Below are 12,992 nucleotides of genomic sequence, written 5' to 3'. Positions count from 1 at the left end.
TATCTCTACATTTCTGGTGCTCGTCGTTCCTATCCTCAGATTTGAATTTCCCTCCAAATTTATTTCCATTCAGCCTGAACAACTTCCTTTAGTATTTCTTGCAGTGCAGGTCTGGAGGTGACACATTTTCTCCGCTTTTGTTTATCTGAAATTATCTTTATTTCCCCCTCATTTTTAAACAGTTTTATTGAGATATAATTCACATGCCACACAATGCACCCATTTAAAATGTACAGTTCAATGGGTTTTGGTTTATTACATTACTGATTTTTAAAAATTGTGGTAAATTTTATTATTTAAACTATTTTAATGTACAATTTAGTGGCACTAATTATATTTACAATGTTGTGTGAACATCACCACTATTTCCTAAACTTTTTCATCAGCTCAAACAGAAACTTGTAACCATTAAGCAATAACTGCTTAATTACCCCTCCCCCCACCAGCCCCTCTCAATGTACTTTTGGTCTCCATGAATTACCTCAGATAAGTAGAATCACATAGTATTTGGCCTTTTGTGTATGCCTTATTTTATTTAGCATATGTTTTCAAAGTTCATCCATGTTGTAGCATGTGTCAGTACTTCATTTCTTTTTAAGGCTGAATAATATTCCATTGTATGGAGTACCATATTTTGTTGATTCATTCATTCACCATGGACACTTGGGTTGTTTCCATCTTTTGGCTCTTGTGAATAATGCTGCTGTGAACATTGGCACACAGGTATCTGAGTACTACCTCTCAATTTCTTTGAGTTCATCCTTATTTTTGAAGTAGATAGAATTCTATGTTGACAGTTTATTTTTTGTTTCTGTGTTTTAAAAATCATATTCCATTTTCCTTCAGTCTTCATTATTTCTGATGAGAAATCAGCCTTCATTGTTGTTGTTCCCCTGTATGTGATGTGTCATTTATGTCTGGCTAGATTAAGATTTTTGTTTTTATCTTTGGTTCTTAGAATTTTGACTATGATGTTTCTAGGTCTGGTTTTCTAAGGTTTGCTGAGTTTCTTGGAGCCATCCATTGATCTTTTTCATCAAATTTGGAATATTTCAGGCATTATTTCTTCAAATATTTTTTCGGCCTTACTTCCTCTCTCCATGCCTTCAGGGACACTAAATACATGTGTGCTACACTGCTTAATATTGGTCACTGAAGTACTGTTCATCTTTTTCTTTTCTCTCTGTTCTTTAGATAATTTCTATGGATCTGTCTTCAAGTTCAGAGTCTTCAAGACTCTCCAATCTGATGTTAAGCCCATCCAGTGAACGTTTCATTTCATTTCATATTGTATTTTTCTGTTCTAAGACAGTCATATGTTTTTTGTTTGTTTCTGTTTCTCTGCTGAGATTCCTCATCTGTTTACTCAATCAGACCATCTTTTCCTTTAAGTCCTTGAAAATATTTATAATAGCTCCTTTCATGTGCTTCTCTGCTAATTCCAACATCTGGGCCTTCTCTGGGCCTGTTCATACCAACTTCTTCTTTTCTTAATTATGGGACACACAGGGGTTCAAATACCATCTCCTCTTTACCTGTGTGACTTCAGGCAGATTAACATCTCTTGGAGTGTTTCCTCTTCTATCGGACAGGAATAATAGCAGTTACTTTGTGAGACTGTCATATGGATCAAACAAGACAATGTCTTTAATGTGCCTGGCACACAGTAGATGTTCAATGAAAGGTGGCTATTATAGGTCTACAGGATTAGGCTCACGAGACATCTCTCCCACAAGACGCTCTTTCTAATAACTCCATCTGAAGTTAGTTGCCCATCCTCTGTGCCCCTCAACATCTTCAGCTTACCTCTCAAGCACATATGATTGTACTATCTGCTTACCCCCATCTCTCCTGCCAGACTCTGAGTCCTCCAAAGTCGGGACAGGTTGTATTCAGCTCTGTGTCCCTGGCTCCTGGTAGGTCCCCAACACACATTTGTTGCATTCAACCAAAGTGGCCCATCTCTGAGAAGCCAGGAGCAGTTTCACAGGCAGTACAATTTATTCCAGTCTGTAACACTATAGAGAGAATCAGTGGTTCAAGAACTCCTCCGGGGCAGCAAACCTGGGGTTGCCAGTGCCTCTAGCCCTGTAAAACTGTAACTGAAGCTCATGCTGCATTAAGCATGGCTTGTATCAGCCTCATGCAAGTACTTTGTGCTTTGCCTTTAATAAGCTACTGACATTTCATTTTCATAGCATCAATGTCTCATTACTCACTGCTTCTGCCATAAGGCCATAGATACCTGGTGCATGCATTAGGCTTCTCTCCCTCCCACACAACAGTCTCGTACCTGAAATGTTCCCAATCCTCCCGCGCCCCTCTAACTCAGTCACCTGACTCCTGGTCCACTCTTCTCTCCCATGAAGTTTCGAGGCAGATATCAGTGATGGTGAGGATGATGATACACAGGATGATGAAGACTAAAGCTAATGTACCGAGGGACTATTGTGTGTTATCCCACTTAATCCTTATCAACCCCGAGAGATAGGTATCCTTATTCTCTCTCCGTGAAACTACTTGAGGGCTCTCATGACATGGGAGCTGGCTTCCTCTAGAATGAGATATCCTAGAGGCCAAATGGAAGCTCCAATATCTAATATGACCTAGTCTTAGAAGTCACACACTATCACTTCCACCATATTCTATGGGTGACACAGGCCAGCCAGGATTCGGTGTAGGAGGAGACTACCCTGAATACCGGGAGGCAATAATCATTGGGGCCGTCTTGGAGTCTGGCTCCCATAGATGACTTTCCCATGGAAGAAGCAGGTCCCCCAGGTGAGAATGGAAATGGGGATCAAAGAAAAGATACCACACCCCTCCCTAGGTTCCAGATTTGGAGGTATCAAGATGCCAGCCATTCTCTCCTAAACTGTAGGTGCCACAGTAGTGCTCACTACATGAAATAAGATTGAGGTCTGATGCCAGCTGCAGCTGTGGTGGACAGTTCCTGGGCACGCTGCAGAGTCCCACCTACAATGCTAGCCACATTGCAGTGCCTTTCCTGGTGCTTGTTGGCCTGTACACAGGGAAACCCAGAAGGTAGCAACCCCTACCAATGCTCGCCAACAGGGGAAGGGAGTCAGTGGATGCAAGTCTCAGCCCCGCTTCCCTTCCCAGAAACAATTCTGAGGCTCATTCTATGCAGTTTCTTAGGGGTCCCCAGTGGAGCTGAGCCCCAGCTGCCCACAGCTGTATAACAAAGCACTCATTATTGTTTTTTTCTTCTTGCCTATCTTCCCTCTGTTCTCTCCCCTTCAGAATAAACTCCTTTCACCCAACACCTTGCCTCAGATTCTACTTCCGGGGGAACCCACACTAAGATAGTCAGCCTTCCTCGTATTTCTTGTGGACCCCATTTTCTAAATTCTTAATATTCTCTGCTGGTTCTTTTATTCAGCAGACACATTTTGAGCACCTGGTCTGCACCACTAACTGGGACACAAAGATAAACCAGACATGATCTCAGCCCTGAAAGAACTCAGCCTCACGCACGGCAGTCCCCAGACAGACGCACCGACGACAGAGCACAGTGAGAGCAGGGATCCAGTGTCCCAGGATGTGACAGGAGCCCGGAAAAGAGGTCTCTAAATCAGACAGGGGTCTGGGAAGTCTTCTCAGATAATTGATGCCTGAGCTAAGAGGTGCAAAGGGTGAAAAGTCATTAATGAGACAAAGCAACGAGTGAGATTGGTTCTGGCCAAGGGAAGTGCTTGAGAGAAATAAAAGGGAACAGCATTGTCAATGGAACTAGTGTGAAGGCTCTTTGTTGTTCTTTAACACTTCCGGAGAGCTTTTCCAAGTGCTCAGTCATATGAATCCCCACAACGACTTTGTGCCGTAGGCATAATCATCCCCATTTTACAGACAAGAAAATGGAGGTAAGACTTGGGTAATTTGCCCGCGGTTACCCAGCTAATAAATGGCAGAAATAGACTTCAAACAGAGGTTACTCTGATTCCAGATCCCAAGGTCTTAAATGAGAGGGTGACAAGCTCACATTTGGTATTTTCCAAAGATAATTTGGGGCATTGTTACAGCGTTCCCTTCCTTGTGCCAAAGCATGAAAGGTCCTTGTCCATACTGGGCCCAGAAGGGTCAAGGGCAAGCAGCGCCCCCATGAGGTTGGAGTGGGGGTGGCAGCGGTGATGACTGCACTTTCCAAGCACTGGTGACTTTCGCCAGCCGGGTTCAGCAGTCCCCCCTCTTAAAAATTGACCTCCACTACTAACCTCCCAGGGTCTGGGATTTGATTAAGGAAAGTGGCATTCTTTTTGGTTTATCTCTCTTGGAAAGTGTAATAAGCATCGTCTAATGAGCAACGAGGGCCTTCAGGATGCAATGATATACACGATGACTATTTTTGACTCACTCTGCTCTTTTCCAGAAGAATCTTAATTAAGTGGAAGGTGCCAGTAGCTCTAAAAGAATTTACCAACTGCCTCTCAAAGTAACTCTGATTAATAGCGGAGGCAGAAAAGTGTCGCCATAACCAGGTCACATGACATAATACAAATGACCGTCTGTTGCTATTTTTAAGTAATGTTTATTAGTATCCCTCGGCGCGTAATAAATTTAATTTACAGCTGCTTGCAGCCCGACTTACACATGGCCTCCTGTGGCTTAGCTCATTAACACACTCAAGGAAAAAATGAATTTTCTCTTCAATTCTCCCATTCCATTTCTCCTTTCTAATGAGGCCAGATTGTGAAACTCTTCAGGAGAGAATTTCTCCATCGTCTCTAGTAAAAATCATCTTAAACGCTCAAATTTTTTAATTACGACAGAGGCACACAGCACAAATTCATGTTAGAGAGCTCGGAGCAGAGCTGGGTAAAGAAACAGATTCATCAGCATTTACGTGAGTGAATGCGAGCCCTCGGGAGGGCACACGAGAGGAGAAGGCCTGGAGAGGCCTGTGGGTACCAAGAACATTCCAGCTGGAGGATTGGAGGCCTTTGAACAAATCCAACTCTTATTGATTGGCCATTTAGAGAGCAGTAGTAAAGCTCTAGGTTAGGAGACCAGAAACCCAGGGTCTAATTCTGCTGCGAAGGTTGATCAGAAGACGTCCGAGGGCCTTTCCACCTCTTAACTGTCTGATTCTTCCCATTTCTTGGCCTGAGGATCAAATTCAAAGACCAAATGTCTCAATCAAACTATCATATAGAAGAGGAGTCAGCAAACTTTTTCTGTAAAGTGCCAGATGGCAAATATTGTAGTCTTTGCCGGCCAAGAGGCAACATCAAGGATATTATATAGGTACTTACATAATAAGAGAGAACAAATTTCCAAAAAATGTGATTGATGAAATTCAAAATATAATACAGTACAACATTTTGTAATATATTAGGTTGCTGCAAAAGTAATTGCAGTTTAAAAGGTTAAAAATAATTGCAAAAGCCGCAATTACTTTTGCACCATCCTGATAGGCTGACTAACGAGAAGGATGGAATTCCTTTTTATGGGCTAGCAGCATCTTGTATGACCAGGGTTCAAAGTCAGTATTCCCTGGCATCAAACTCATGGGCTGTACAAAAATAGGTGGTGGGCTGGATTTGGCCTCCTGCAGGCTGTAGTTTGCCAACAACTGGTACAGAACAGTATCTAAAAGTGTGGGCTTTGCCGTCCAAATGCCTGTGTTCAACTCCTGGCTGTACCAGCGACGACGAGCAGGGAAGCTACGTGTCTCTTCTCTCCGCTTTCCGCTGTCGCATTATGCAGCTAACCTCCAGTGGTGTACAGTGAGAACCGTTTGCTTAGTCGTGAATCTGTGGGACCCCAGTGACTGGGGCCAGGCTCTGCTGATCTGGGTGCACTTGCTCACATATCCACAGTCAGTTGCAGATGGGCTACGTGGCTTTGCTGAACTTGGCTGGGCTCACCCACAGGCCTGAGGCTCAGCTGACTGTTGGCTGATCTCGGGTGGCCTCAGCTGGGATGACTCGAGCAACTTGACTCAGTTCCACGTGTCTTTCACCTTCTGGCAAGCTCGCCAGCATGTGGTCACATGGCCATGTGCAGAGACACAAACGCAAGCATACCCAGTTACACAGCGCCTCCCACCCCAAGCTTCTGCTTGCATCACATTCTCCAACATCCCATGGGTCCAAAGCAGGGTCCAGGGACCCAGAGTCAGGGTGGGAGGGGAGAACCAAGTCACATGGCAAAGGGGGTGGATGCAGCAAGGGGAGGCACACTGGAATCATTCATGCAGACTCCCACTTTTTGCCTGTTTCCTTCTCTATAAAATGGTGACAGGAATAGTAGCTACTTTATAAGGTTGCTGTGAGGATTTAAGGAGCTAATACTGTCATATCTTTAGAACAGAGCCTGGTGCCTTGTAAACAGCCAAGAAATGTTAGTCATTCTCATTGCCTGGCTTCCTCATTCTGAGTACCAGCATCTTAATTCTAATAGCCTGGTAGACTCTATGCATTCCAAGGATCTAAAGATAAAAGTACCTGGGAAGAATTATTTCCCCTGGGGCTCTTCTAAAGCTTTCTTTATGCTCAGTTAGGTATGGCCCATGGGTACCAATGCAGGTCTGGTTGTGTCTGGTCTCAGCCTCCTACTCCACCCTTTAAGGAAGTGCAGAGAGGCTGAGAGAAAGCATATCATCTTCCAGGGAGATAGCCTGTGTATTCTAGGTTGTCTGGTCCCACGCCATCTGCACAGACTGGCTGCTTCTTGTTTGGAGCCCCTCTCAAAGCTCAGAGTCTTCATAGGTTAGTTGCATGAAGGCTTTGCTTCCCTCCCAACAGTCCACCTGGCCAGCTGCTGCCATAGGGCACTCAGCTCCCTGCTCCTCTGACCTGAGCTCTTTGAGGCTGTTCTCAGCCCTGCTCGCCATAATGGTGCCAACAGTGAGAGGTAAATGTCTCTTTCTGCTTGGAGCATAACCCAAAAAAGGGTCCTCGTTTTGGGGGAAAATGGGATACTTTTGATCCTCTTATGTAACATAATTAAGCATCCTTTCTGCAACACCACCTCTGGGGTTGCTGTTTCTCGTCCAAAGTCTTGTGGGTTACATATACTCCACATTTAAGAAATTCAACGTGAAATTCCACCATACAAGTCATTACAAAATGTGGAACAGATTGTCTCCCAATATCATTATCTCTCTTAATCATCAGTAATAAAAACTCTGACTGTAAGCTGGGCACATAGCTGCCCTGAATAAGAAATTCATTTCACAGCCTCGCTTGCAACTAGGTGTGGTCATGTGATTATATCAGTAGGATGTAAGCAGAAATGTCATTTGATACTTGCTGAAAGTGCTCCTAAAGGGAGGACAGTACTCTTCTTTCTCTCTTCCTTTTTCCTGCTGGATGGAACATGGGTGTGATAGCTGGAGTTTGAGCAGCCATATTGGACCATGAGGTAAAAGGAAACCTACAAGCTGAGGATATGAATCACCGTACCAGCCCCAGACTTCCTTTTACCAGAAATAAATTATTATCATGCTTAAGGCTTTTCTGATTACTGATTATGTCTGGTATTTGTATGGTATTTTAGAGTTGACAAAACCCATTCCCACTTATGTTCTCTTGTGATTTTCCCAGGCAAAGAAATATAATATTATTATTCCCATTTTACAAATGAGGAAGCTGAGGCTTTGGGGAGTTTCAGTGGTTGCCTGGTACCATACAATTAGGTAAAAGCTACTATTCAAACTTAGACTGTGTGACTCTAAATCCAGGTTCTCAGCCACTACTCAGCTTGCCTGCCTCTCGTCTTCTGCACACACCCCTCCTCCTGAGTGCTGCCAGTGTGGTCTTTATGTCACAAACGTGCCATGCCAAAAGCAGTCTTGTTCAAAAACGTTCCATGCTTGCCTATTGCCCCCAGAAGGAATTCCACATGTCTCAGCATGGCTCCCGGGGCCCACCCTAGTCGAGCCTTTCCTCCCACAGCCTGGTCTCTTGTACGCTCCCACTCTCTCCTCCAGCCATGCCCAAGAACTCAAAACCAGGAACTAGCACTGCTGATACTCAAACCTACCTTGGTTTGAAACCAGGTCAATATGTTTTTCTCTTAAATCATGCGCCTTCCCCCACGCAAGTTACTCACAGAAGAGGGTAAAAAGGGGAGCTATACAATCCCTATAATGTCGATGACAGACAGCACAGAGGAGGACAAGATGAACTTAGTAGGGTGTTGGGACAGAGGAAGGGATATTTCCTGGGCAAGTGATGTGAGGAGGACTAGGACTTTGCCAGAAGACAGAGGGAAAACAGAGGTAGAGGAAATTGCATGTGCAAAGGCAGGGAGGTGTGAACAGCAAATGCGTGCAGAAAACCACAGTTTGGTCAATCTAAAGCAGAAAGTACAATTGTGCCAAGATGCTGAAAGAACCAGGTGCGTCCTGCAAGTTTGCAGCCTGTGCTTACTTCTATCACAGCCCTTTCTGCCATATTTAGAATCATCTCTTCCTCTCTCTCTTTCTCCCCTACTCACCTGGGAGCTCCTAGAGGGAGGCGAGGATACAGTCTCAGGCAATTCTGATCCCCAGTGCCCACATCTAGCAGATAGCCTGCCTTCTATACAAGTTTGTCGAGTGCCTAATAAGCATGGATTCTCTCAACCGCATCTCAGACCAAACTAATCCTTCTACATTATACCCTGAGACAGGCGTGCTCTTTGAAAAGTTATAACAAATAGCTGAGCGCTAGGCTGGCCGGTGCGGGTGGTAGCAGGAGATCTCCAAGTTCCTGGATGCTTCTGACATTTCTGACTAAGGTAAATGGCAAAATCCTCATTCCCTGACAAAATCTACAAAGCTCTAAGACAGACAGGTTGCCAGGCAGAAGCCGTTCCGTGAAAATCCTTGTGCAAACAAGAAGCTTCGTTCAGCAATTCTCCGTATGATGAAAAGTCACCCAAACATTTCATCCTAAGGCAAGATGCAAATTGTAAAACTTTGGAAACTGTCTCTTTCCATTCAATCATTCAGCAAATAAGGACTGGGCCAGCATAGGTCAAACACTGTTCTGGGTTCTGGAATGTGGCGGTGTGTTAGTTTGGATTTTCCCCAGCGCATGAGACAAAGACTCATGCAGGTGACCTACCTGGGAGGTGAGACCAGAAGGAGGAGGGAAGAGCCAGTTAAGGCTCTGTTAAGAAGCCAGTTCTTGCTGTGGACCAACGTGACTTAGTCCACTGGGGACCCGCAAGAAACTGTACAGAATGAGCCTCAGAACAGTCCTCTGAGGAAGGGAGGCTGGGGCCTGTGTGCACAACCCCGCCCTATTGTTCAAGTTGCTCTGGAGGCCTCAGACCCCTGCACTTCTGGTGTTGCTTGCTAAGTGGTCTTCCGTGGCTATCAGGAAAGCAGAGAGATGCTGCCGCTTGGTAGGCAGGCCAAAAATGGCAGGATCTCAGCGCAGAGAGGAGCTGTCCAGCAAGGCTGTGCTGAAACCAGAGGTGGGCTGAGGGGATGTGGTGCAGCGCGCAGAACGTGTCCGCTCCAGGCCATGAACAGAGGAGCCCAAGCCCCCTGCCCTCATGGGTCTTACATTCTAGCGAGAGGAGACACATACCAACCAAAGGACACAAGTAAAATAAAATGTGTGCTAGAAAGCGATAAGTACTAGGGAATAAAATAAAACGAAATAGGGAGAATGAGGAGAACCAGCAGGCTTGGGCTAACATTTTAAATAGTGTGGTCTCAGTGGGTCTTTTTTAAAAAGTGGCATGTGAACAAAGACGTGAAATGGGTAAGGAAACGGGCCCTGCTGGTATCGAGGGAAAGGCCTTCCAGGCAGAGGGAATAGCCAGGCCGAGGCCCTGAGGCAGGCTTGGGCCTGGGGATTTGAGAAATAGCAAGGAAGCCAGAGGAGGGCTAATAGGGGATACTGAGAAGGTAAGGTTTGAGAAGTCAGGGGGACACTTCCCCATAGGTGCAGTGGCTCTTGGTTTGTGCAGTCGCCCTCAAATATTTACACAGCTCCTATTAGACGTTGGGTGTTTCCAGGTACCTGAACTCAAAGATGAATAAAACAGAGCCCCTGCCCCAAGGCTGGCACAGCTGAGGGGGAGACAAACTTGCCATTAGATAAAACAGATGGGATTTCTTGCAGGCCAATGCTGTGAAAGCACGGGGCTCAAAGCTTTACGTGCACTATTTCTAGTCTCCCCACTACAGCCAAGCAAGGGGCATATCAGCATCCTTGTTTTGCAGTCAGGGAAACTGAGGCTCAGAGAGGTTAAGGGAGTTACCCAGATTCAACTCATATTCAAGTGTCACCAAAATCAGAGTTATTTCCACTAAGTCCATGCCCTGCCACCTCCCTGACTGCCCACATCCTAACAATTAGAGTCCAGTAGGGTGGGTATCAAGATGGAGGGGTGCGTAAGATCAAGAGAAGGGGGACTATATAGGAATTGTCCAGGTTGACAAGAGGAGAGGGGATTCTGGGAGGAGGAAACAGCATGAGCAGGGCAGGGAGGTGTGGAAGAGCAGTGGGGAGGGGGTGCTGGGGAGCTGCAGATGCACAAAGTGCAAGGGGGCAAGTGAGTGGGGAGGGGCCCAAGGGGGCGGAGGCAGGGGGTTGGGTTGCTTGGATGCTGTGTTATAGAGTCTTCTGGGAAGGTTAAAGCAGGGAAGAGAAATGGCCCTATTTGCAGTTTAGGGGTCGTATATGTTTCTCCTCCCTCAGTTAGAATGTGAGATGTTGGTGAGGAGGGTTATCTCCTTCATCCTGGTGGCTCCTGCCTGGCCCAGCACATGGGAGAGAAGAGGTGGAACCGGCTCTCCTGGCTGGGCTGACATTTGGACTTGACCGGCCCAGCCAGGAGAGTGGCCCACCAAGCGATTCCAATCAAATGTTCTCTTGGATCATATCTGTTTGGACTCTCCTTTGACGTTGTAAATGGCACTGGGCCAGGCTGTGCTTCCGAGCATGCCCGGTCCTGAACATATTTTTTCCAAAATGTTGGTCCTACTTTCGGATTTAAGGAAGGATGACAAAGGAGAGAACATAAGACTAGTTTTAAACTAAAATTTAAAATCTGGACTGCTTCCTGACTCTTCTCCACGGCCAAACATCTGACTGTGAGGGATTTGGACCAGAATGTTCTTGGAGAAAGAGCTAACTCAGAGTTTGCAGCAAGGCAAATCTGCCCACCTAAACCCAGTAATGAATCCTGCTCAGGTCTTAGGATACTGGCTGGGGCATGGGACCCACCTCAGAAAGTCAAGGGATGTCTTGGCACAGCCTAGAAGAGACTGGGGTTCCCCCTCCCTCATACCTGGTCAATCAGGAAAACGTCTTCTCTGGATAGATTCACAGTGGACCGCTAAAACACAACACTGACAATTACATATTTAATTCAAGCTGTAATGAACAATTCGGATAATACCAATCTCTTTTTCAAGACATAATTAGCCTGTCTAATGTCCTGGTTCAATAATGAATGGTCCTTTACTGGTTAGAAAGCATTTCCTTTGTTTTCTTTGTGTTTTGCTCAAAAAGAATCCCCGGTGCCAATTAGCACTCTTGCAAGAGGGCAGCATTTTTTTGCCCCTCTATCCTTCAAAATAATTAGAGACAGCCTTTTCTGAGCCGTTACTACGTATAAGCCAGGCTAAGTGTTTATCTGAATTATCTCAGTTAATCCTTCCAAGATCTAATTATATCTAAATACTATTGTCATCCTTGATAGATAAGGGAGGGGAGTTGGGCTTTAAAGTTTAGGAAATTCTCCAAAGATTATACAGCTAAGAGAATCCAGCAGTCTGACTCAAGAGCTCGTGTTCTTGATCAGAATGGAACTCTTCCCACCTAGAACTTACCTGTATTCATAGAAAAGTGGAGGCCGGAGGAAAAATCACCTGGATGCTTAAGGAACCACCCCTTCCCACTTGTGGCAGTTCTACAGATGTTTCAGATGTGGAATATCCTGGTTGCCATGGTGTCTCACTTCATTTTACGGATGTGGCCATAACTTCTAGAGCCCATGAAACCTCTAAGAACTTGGATCCCTCGAAAAGGGGGCCTGAAGCAAAGTGTATGTAATAACACATTTTGGAGGGTGCAATTCCAGGTCAGAAAGGTGAGGGAAAATAGGCAGGGAGGCAGGGAAGGAAAGAAAGATAGCAAAGGAAATACAGTGCTCGTACTGAGCTGGCCACAGCTTTGCCAGCTCATCGCTCAGTCACACAAGACAGACTTGAATAAGCCATATGGAGACACGGATGGAGAAAGGGAGATGGATCATCTACCAGATCTTTCCAGACCCTTTTCTCTCATTGATCAAAGTTCATACTGCAGGGAGTTGTCACCCCCACACTTTCAGTTCGGCCCCTACAGACAGCTGCTGGGGGAGTCATACGCCACTCTGCACAGTGTGGGACTTCATTTGAGTATGAGACTGGTGGTGGGGGCCAAAAATTCCTCGAGTATGGGCAGGCTGGTCTCGGACCCAGTGCTGCTGGGGTCCCTCCCAAGGAGGCCTCCGTGAAGCTCAGCTCTCACCCTGGGAAAGGCTGAGCTAGGCAGTGGCATGAGGAGATAGGGCAATGGTGGGATGGCCGCCCTCGTGAGCAGTGTGGGGAGCCAGGCGGAGCGAAGCAAATCTGAGGCAGTACATGCTTGGGCTCCAGTACAGTCCACCCCTTGCATTAGTCAGAATTGTTCACATCCTTCTATGATATTTGCATCTGATTTGAGAACAAAATGCCATCAAATTGTGAGTGAAGGTACAAGTCCAATTTTTGAAGTTGTTGATTGTAGCTTCCCTAAAAGAAGCACCAGCGAGCCACGCTATAGTCCCACGGCTGCAGCTCATCCTAGGAGCCATAACTGATATTCCTCATCTTCCCTGCACCCACACCTCCCTTTCGAGATTCCCAGGGCTAGCTCTTCGGCGGTCTGAGGTTCTTACCTGGAGGGTCTGTGAAGATTGCAATTACCCATTCACGGTTACCTCTGAGCAGAGAAGCCCCAATGAATCCCAGTGTATCAACTCAGGCTGTCGTAAAAATT

Source organism: Rhinolophus sinicus, chromosome 3, assembly GCF_057876585.1.
Source record: "Rhinolophus sinicus isolate RSI-liver-muscle chromosome 3, RSI-T2T, whole genome shotgun sequence".
NCBI classification, from domain to species: Eukaryota; Metazoa; Chordata; class Mammalia; order Chiroptera; family Rhinolophidae; genus Rhinolophus; species Rhinolophus sinicus.
This window is presented reverse-complemented; position numbering follows the sequence as displayed.